The 9,003-nt window shown below is 39.4% G+C and overlaps 1 long non-coding RNA gene across 1 annotated transcript in view; it reads right to left on the bottom strand.

Moving 5' to 3' along the window:
• The window catches only part of LOC135113445 (uncharacterized), a 10,868-nt gene extending 2,208 nt beyond the window's left edge, over positions 1–8,660 (bottom strand). Inside the window, exons 1-2 of the long non-coding RNA XR_010274841.1 lie at positions 8,509–8,660; positions 1,781–1,887 (exon numbers count right to left, since the gene is read on the bottom strand). This is a non-coding gene — a long non-coding RNA (uncharacterized LOC135113445). The remainder of the gene's footprint in view (positions 1–1,780; positions 1,888–8,508) is intronic.
• Positions 8,661–9,003: the final 343 nt, after the last annotated feature.

Below are 9,003 nucleotides of genomic sequence, written 5' to 3' on the forward strand. Positions count from 1 at the left end.
ACTGGGAAATGGGTAATTTAACAGCACCTTACTATTTCACTTATATTTCCATAAGCTTCGCGTGAAACACAGCACTGTCACCGTGAATAAATTTATCAAACAAGATTCACTAAGAATATTATGATGTAGAAGGGGAGATGAAATACACCGCAAGAGAAATAGGTGAGTTGCAGTGACAGAGAGGTCACCGCGTTGTGCTTGGACTTGGCTTGGGTCATTGCGGTCCCATTGTGAGGTTAATTGCTCGATTAATTAAGGTTCGAATGACTTCCTTTAACTTGTATTATTATATACAATATAATTAAACATCATAATATTGTAAGAAATGAAATGTCACGTGAGTGTATCATTAAGTATAAAACATGAATATGTCTACCAAAGAAAGAATAAGCCAAGAGTCCTTAAAGAAAATCAAAATTTGCGCCAAACTGATCCATAGACTACAAGTGACCGCGCGAGGGTTAATGACCCGATCTTGACATTTCAATCCCACCCTTCCTCATCTCCCTCCTCCTGTTCACGTGTGTGTGTAATAATAATAATAATAATAATAATAATAATAATAATAATAATAATAATAATGATAATAAACGGTTTATCATTTAGACAGTTAAGAAACTGAAAATGTACATAGGGGGTGGAGATATACTTAACATTAATCCTAAAGGTAAGTCTAATCTAGAAGGGACTATTGATTTATGGCTCGCACCATGGTGGGAATCGCACTGAGTCTGTACCGGTCCGTGCGCGGCGCCTTTAGGGGCGTTATCTTGTTGTGGTGTCTGGTGGCACGGACCGGGCGAGGCGCGTCAGGCGGTAGCATGTTCTGAGACGTGGATGATGCAGTAGTCCCCTTCCAAACTTCTCCAGAGCCTCTCGGTGCCTGGTGGATAGTCTGGACAGACTCAGGGTGGCTTCTTCATAGGTGGTGTAGGCAGGGCCAAGGATGACCCTGCACGCCCTGTGTGAGGAAGGAGGACCACGCTGGGGAGGCGAACATGAGTTTGGGGAGGATGAAGGTGAGGTACACCCCCCTTAACTCATCTGTCGGCGTCCCCAGTGACCTGCGCAGCATGTACAGCCTGCAGGTAGCTGATCTTACGGTGCTGGCGACATGCTGCTTCCAGGTCAGCTGGTCGTCCACCGTGACTCCGAGAAGCTTGGCACATCGGACCACCTGCAGGGGATGAGGGTCCACTGTGAGCTGGGGAGGGGGCACTGGTACAGAGGAGGTACAGAAATGCATCACCACAGTTTTGCTGTGGTTGATGGCCATCCTGTTCTCCTCCGTCCACGTCTGCAGTCGCTCCAGAATTGCTTGCAGTGGCGAGTAGTCCGGGTTCTTGGTGGTGGTGTGTGTGTGTGTGTGTGTGTGTGTGTGTGTGTGTGTGTGGTGGAGGGGGGGTGGCCACGGCTTGGGTGAGGATTTGCGGTAAATCACCACCTCACCTACACCTTCCTGATCACCAAAATGAATCCAGACTGAAACCGCACCGTTCGCTTTACACCAGCCAATCTCAGGTTTGAATGACAGGTTATGCCCTACCCCCACCTTCCCGCAGGGAGGGCTTCTCTTCGTCAGTTTACGTGAGACAGACTATATTACTATTATTATTGCCATTATCGTTGTTATATATATATATATATATATATATATATATATATATATATATATATATATATATATATATATATATATATATATATATATATATATATATATATATAAGTCGAACTGAGGCAGATTTTACCTTGTGCTTAGATATACAACAAGACTTACAAAGAGTTGATCCTGGACGTCAGCGGCGAACCTTTAGGTAAAGCAAGACCGAGGCTTCTAGGGCCCTGCAGTCCTCGCGACATCATGTAAACCCGGCACTTTCCTGTCTGTAGAACTTGATATTAACAAGTATTTTATTTATTTTTTTTATGTAAGAAGGACACTGGCCAAGGGCAACAAAAATCAATAAAAAAAATGCCCACTGAAATGCCAGTCCCGTAAAAGGGTCAAGGCAGTGGTCAAAAATTGGTGGATAAGTGTCTTGAAACCTCCCTCTTGAAGGAATTCAGGTCATAGGAGGTGGAAATACAGAAGCAGGCAGGGAGTTCCAGAGTTTACCAGAGAAAGGGATGAATGATTGAGAATACTGGTTAACTCTTGCGTTAGAGAGGTGGACAGAATAGGGGTGAGAGAAAGAAGAAAGTCTTGTGCAGCGAGGCCGCAGAAGGAGGGGAGGCATGCAGTTAGCAAGATCAGAAGAGCAGTTAGCATGAAAATAGCGGTAGAAGACAGCTAGATATGCAACATTGCGGCGGTGAGAGAGAGGCTGAAGACAGTTAGTGAGAGGAGAGGAGTTGATGAGACGAAAAGCTTTTGATTCCGCTCTGTCTAGAAGAGCGGTATAAGTGGAACCCTCCCAGACATGTGAAGCATACTCCATACATGGACGGATATATCTTGTACAGAGTTAGCTGCTAGGGGGGTAAGAAAAACTGACGGAGACGTCTCAGATCGCTTAACTTCACAAAAGCTGTTTTAGTTTGAGATGAGATGTGAAGTTTCAGTTTAGATTATAAGTAAGGGACAGACCGAGGATGTTCAGTGTAGAAGAGGGGGACAGTTGAGTGTCACTGAAGAAGAAGGGATAGTTGTCTGGAAGATTGTGTCGAGTTGATAGATGGAGGAATTGAGTTTTTGAGGCATTGAACAATACCAAGTTTGCTCTGCCCCAATCAGAAATTTTAGAAAGATCAGAAGTCAGGCGTTCTGTGGCTTCCCTGCGTGAAATGTTTACTTCCTGAAGTGTTGGACGTCAATGAAAAGACGTGGAAAAGTGCAGGGTGGTATCATCAACGTAGGAGTGGATAGGACAAGAAGTTTGGTTTAGAAGGTCATTGATGAATAATAAGAAGAGTGGATGACAGGACAGAACCCTGAAGAATGCCACTGTTAATAAATTTAATAGAACAGTGACCGTCTACCACAGCAGCAATAGAACGGTCAGAAAGGAAGCTTGAGATGAAGTTACAGAGAGAAGGATAGAAGCCGTAGAAGGTAGTCTGGAAATCAAAGCTTTGTGTCAGACTCTATCAAAAGCTTTGGATATCTCCAAGGCAACAGCAAAAGTTTCGCCAAAATCTCCAAAAGGGGATGACCAAGACTCAGTATGGAAAACCAGAAGATCATCATTAGAGCGGCATTGACGGAACCCATACTGGCGATCAGATAGAAGGTTGTGAAGTGAAAGGTGTTTAAGAATCTTCCTGTTGAGGATAAATAAAAAAAATAAAAAACTTTGGATAAGTAGGAAATTAAATCAATAGCACGGTAGTTTGAGGGATTACCCTTTTTAGGAACAGGTTGAATGTAGGCAAACTTCCAGCAAGAAGGAAAGATAAATGTTGACAGACAGAGCTGAAAGAGTTTGACTAAGCAACGTGCAAGCACGGAGGCACTGTTTCGGAGAACAATAGGAGGGACCCAATCAGGTATATATATATATATATATATATATATATATATATATATATATATATATATATATATATATATATATATATATATATATATATATATATATACCTGATTGGGTCCCTCCTATTGTTCTCCGAAACAGTGCCTCCGTGCTTGCACGTTGCCTAGTCAAACTCTTTCAGCTCTGTCTGTCAACATTTATCTTTCCTTCTTGCTGGAAGTTTGCCTACGTTCAACCTGTTCCTAAAAAGGGTAATCCCTCAAACTACCGTGCTATTGATTTAATTTCCTACTTATCCAAAGTTTTTTTTTTTTATTTATCCTCAACAGGAAGATTCTTAAACACCTATCACTTCAATATGTATGTATATATATATATATATATATATATATATATATATATATATATATATATATATATATATATATATATATATATATATATATATATATATATATATATATATATATATATATATATATATATATATATATATATATATATATATATATATATATATATATATATATATACATATTGATACTTCCTTTGTATTTAGAGTACCTAAACAAACAGCACCCTAATATTAAATTTACATGTGAACTTGAGAATAATTTATCTTTACCTTTCCTGGATGTCTTAATTACTCGTTATGGCAACAAGCTGTCCACATCAGTGTATCGTCAACAAACGTTAACGGGTCTTGGTATACAATGTTTATTCATCTTTCTTTTCACAAGTGTTTAAGGTGACTTCAAATAAATCCTTGTTGTATAAATGTTATAGTCTGGCATCAAATTGGATTAATTTTGATAAAGAAGTTGTTTCCTTATGAATGTTATTGAAGATACAGTATTTAGTTCTTAGCAAATATATCTTGATAGTTAGTTATCAAACTTCACCTATACAAGAGGTAACAAATAAATATTAAGTTTCCTTTTTATGGGCATTTATGCTACTCGATTAGGAAACAATTAGGACAGTTGCTTAAAACTCACCTCCCTGACTACAAATTCATATTTATTTTTACAAATTCCTTAACAATAGGATCATTCTTCAAATACAAAGATGTCATTCCCACTAGTCTTACCTCCAGTGTAATATATGAATTCATGTGTTCGATCTGTAAAGTTCGATATATTGGTGAGACTAGACGTAACCTTGCACACGGAATTGCTGGACATAAAGGTATTTCTTCCCGAACAAATGATGAACTATTCCATCATTTTCAGCAACACGTTCCCATTCACATGAACATGATCATCCCTTTTGTGACAAAGATTTCAGAATACTACATAAGACAGAGTCCAGTATGGACACAAAATTATTAGAGGCTATGTATATTACGCACATAAATCCACAATTGAATAATAACTTAACATAAGTCAAATACATACTGTAATATAATGTTTCGGAGCTCCGTTCCGATACCATTATCATTGCGTAGGAACTCAACTATTATATTATCCCCACCTGGTTCTAGAGGTTGGTGCATGCCTCAGCTTCATTCTTGAAAGACTAGGGCGTCGAACCTAAGACGTTAAAATAGGAAATTGAAGAGTCTCTGGTCTGCAGGCCACTCCGTCCGAGGATGGTAGCCAACCGATAGAGTGAGATCGTGGCGTGTTCTTTCTCAGAATCCTGTTGGGGAGAGGATCCCCGGCAGGTAGGTTTACCCATACCCAGGTGGTTTGCCCCGGCGCTTGCCTTCAACGTCCGGCACGGGGATTTCTTCTGATGGCCATGGGTAGCAAGAGTGGCGGTTAAAGTCCCTATCCTTGTAGCCTCCCGCCTCGGCACTGTGCCGTTGAAGAAATGGGATTACGGCCAGGAAGGTCACATCCACGTGTGTGTTGCATATACGTAAGTGGGCAGCCAAGCTTCCAACCAAAGTTCGGGTTGGTTGTGAGGGTGTGTGATGCTTCAAGTATGCCAAAACGATAATTACTCCCAGTGAGGTCTGAATCACTGGACCAAGGCGTGCTGTGAACTTATCATTAAATCCAACAGTGACCTCACTGAACGTTTCCCTTCATATCTCACAACACAATGGGGCAGTCACTGCCTGCCCTCTAAAAACAACTCTCTTCCTACACACAAAACTGCATGCACCTAATTATAGATACATCCTGCACTTCACCCTACACCAGCTTCGGAATCCATCTGGGGAGGGGACCACAAATGCCCTGCTCTTCTGTTATCGATCCAAAGTGTCTTGACAACCCCCTCAACTTTTTCTTCATTATTTTCTGCAACATTCACCCTCTTAGATCTAATTTTCAATCTGTAGAACACCACCTCTCCTCCACTAAATTTCATCTTCTTTTCCTCACTGAAACAAAGGTGTCTGAGAGAAATGACAGTAGCCCCTTTTCTGTTCCCTCCTACTCTCTCTATCCTCATTTTCAATCCAAAGCTGGATGTTGCGCTTATGTGCGCAACGACTTAACCTGCTCTCTTGAATCTTCCGAGTTTTCCACCATCTGGATACGACTACAGAGCCTGTCTCAAACCAAATTTATTCTGTGCTGTATACCTCTCACCTAACTCTTATGTCCTCTGCCTAAAAGAAATTCTTTGACTACTTAATTTCCAAAGTGGAGCACACTTGACTACTACACTCTTTCCCTCGACCTAAAACTTGCAAACTTTGGTTTACCACAGAGTGTTCTCGTGCTATACATGATAAAGAGATGGTCCACAAAAGGTACTTCAGCCTTCCATCACCTGAATCTCATGCATTTTATATTTCAGCCCTGATTCATGCCAGGTCTGCTCTACAATTAGCCAAAAACTCCTTCATTAATAGTGTCAAAATCTTTCAAGGTCTAACTCCTCTGATGACCTCTAATCCTAGCCAAAAACATCTCCTATAACTTTACTTGTTCTTATCTCCCTCCTTCATTTCAACCTGATGGCACTACTGCCATAACATCTATTTGTAAAGCTGAGCTCTTCGCTCAAACTTTGCTAAATTTCTATTTTTGATAATTCATGGCTAGTTCCTCCCTCTCCCTCACAATCAGATTACTTCATGCTACCCATTCAAATCCTTCGCAGTGATGTTTTCCATGCACTCCCTGGCCTAAACCCTTCGGAGGCTTATGGCCTTGATGGGGTTCCTCCTACTATTTTCCGAAACTGTGCCTCAGTGCTTGCACATTGTCTAATCAAATTCTTTCAACTCTTTCAACATCTACCTTACCTTTTTGCTGGAAGTTTGCCTACATTCAGCCTGTTCCTAAAAAGGATGACCGTTCTAATCCCTCAAAATACTGTCCTATTGCGTTGATTTCCTTTCTATCTAACGGTTTTGAATCTATCTTCAACAGGAATAAAAAGCTTTTCGTTTCATTAACTCCTTTCCTTTGACTGTCTTCAGCCTCTTTCTCATCGCCACAACGTTACATCTCTAGCTATATTATGTTGTTATTTTCATGCTAACTGTTCTTTGATCTTGCTGCATACCTCCCTTCCTCCCGTGGCCTCGCTGCACAAGACTTTCATCTTTCTCTCACCCCTATTCTGTCCACCTCTTTAATGCAAGAGTTAACCAGTATTCTCAATAAGTCATTCCTTTCTCTAGTAAACTCTAGAACTCCCTGTCTACTTCTTTGTTTCCACCTCCCTATGACTTGAATTCTTTGAAGAGAGAGATTTCAAGACATTTATCCTTCAAGTTTTGACTACCGCTTCGGACCCTGTTCGGGTCCGGCATCTCAGTGGACTTTTTTTCTTTTTTTTTAAATTGGATTTTTGTTGCCCTTGGCCGGTATCCCTCCTACATAAAAAAAAAAAAAAAAAAAAGGAAGGTTCTTAAACATCGATCATTTCATAACCTTCTATCTGATCGCCAGAATGGGTTCTGTCAAAGCTGTTCTGCTGGTGATCTCCTGGCTTTTCTTTCTAAGTCTCCAATCCTTTTTTAGAGATTCTAATGAAACTTTTGCTGATGTCTTAGGCATATCAAAAGCTTTTCATAGAATCTGGTACGAAGCTTTGACATTCAAACTACCCTCCTACTGCTTTTATCCTTCTTTCTGTAACTTTATCCCAAGTATACTTTCTGACTGTTGCATTGTTGATGTGGTACACGGTCACTGTTCTTCTAAATCTATTAATCCTTACATTGCCGGATTGTTTTTTCAAGACATGTAAATATAAGCGGTATGTTTATTTTCGTTATTATAAATTTTACTCGAATTCCATTCTTACCAAAGGATAGCGTACGTGGTCAAAAACATAAAAAAAAAAAAAAAAAAAAAAAAAAAAATATATATATATATATATATATATATATATATATATATATATATATATATATATATATATATATATATATATATATATATATATATATATATATATATATATAAAAGAGAGAGAGAGAGAGAGAGAGAGAGAGAGAGAGAGAGAGAGAGAGAGAGAGAGAGAGAGAGAGAGAGAGAGAGAGAGAGAGAGAGAGAATATTATAGAAATTACGTATGTTCACTGTGCTGTGAACAACACACGAGTTACCGACACCAGGTTAACAGTCTCCAGAAATGATCATATTTCATGTACTCAATATGTATCAACTCAACAATCAACTCAACAATGTATCTCAATAACACCTTACTCAAACAGAGAGAGAGAGAGAGAGAGAGAGAGAGAGAGAGAGAGAGAGAAATTTTTGTCGCTGATAGCGTATCCTTCCACAGAGCTCCCAAACGGGTGCCGTCTCTCTCTCTCTCTCTCTCTCTCTCTCTCTCTCTCTCTCTCTCTCTCTCGTGTAATGGGTACTGAAGAGAAGAGTGTGTGTGTCTGAGTGTGTGTGTGTGTGTGTGTGTGTGTGTGTGTGTGTGTGTGTGTGTGTTTTCCCTGAGGACTGGCAGGAATATATATATATATATATATATATATATATATATATATATATATATATATATATATATATATATATATATATATATATATATATATATATTTATTTATTTATTTATTTATTTATTTATTTATTTTTTTTCCCTCGTAAACGAACGTAAAGACTAACCTTTGAAAAATCAAGATGAAAGATTCCAAAAAGTGCAAGTTCAGGACCAAAGGCTGCGTGAAGGCCACTTATAGTGCGACTCACAACACGGTCAAGGGAGTCAGCTGGATACACCAACACTTTTTCCCTTAATCTTCCTAGTATACTATTACTGTTTGCATTCTGTAAAATAAGAAATAGATGAGATAGTAAATATAAATGATGTGAACCAAAACTAGATTCGAAAATTTAATAATAATTTGACTTTCTCTCTCTCTCTCTCTCTCTCTCTCTCTCTCTCTCTCTCTCTCTCTCTCTCTCTCTCTCTCTCTCTCTCTCTCTCTCTCTCTCTCTCTCGTTCTCCCCGCGGAGATGAGACGTGGTGGTCTGTGACTCCCAATCGGCCTTTCACTCCGTATCAGCGTATACAATTGTATACTCTGTTGCTTATGTCTCAACAGTGCAACACAGAAATGACAAAAGTGTAAACAGTGTATCAATACAACACTATGACAG

The sequence above is a fragment of the Scylla paramamosain genome, chromosome 25, assembly GCF_035594125.1.
Source record: "Scylla paramamosain isolate STU-SP2022 chromosome 25, ASM3559412v1, whole genome shotgun sequence".
NCBI lineage: Eukaryota > Metazoa > Arthropoda > Malacostraca > Decapoda > Portunidae > Scylla > Scylla paramamosain.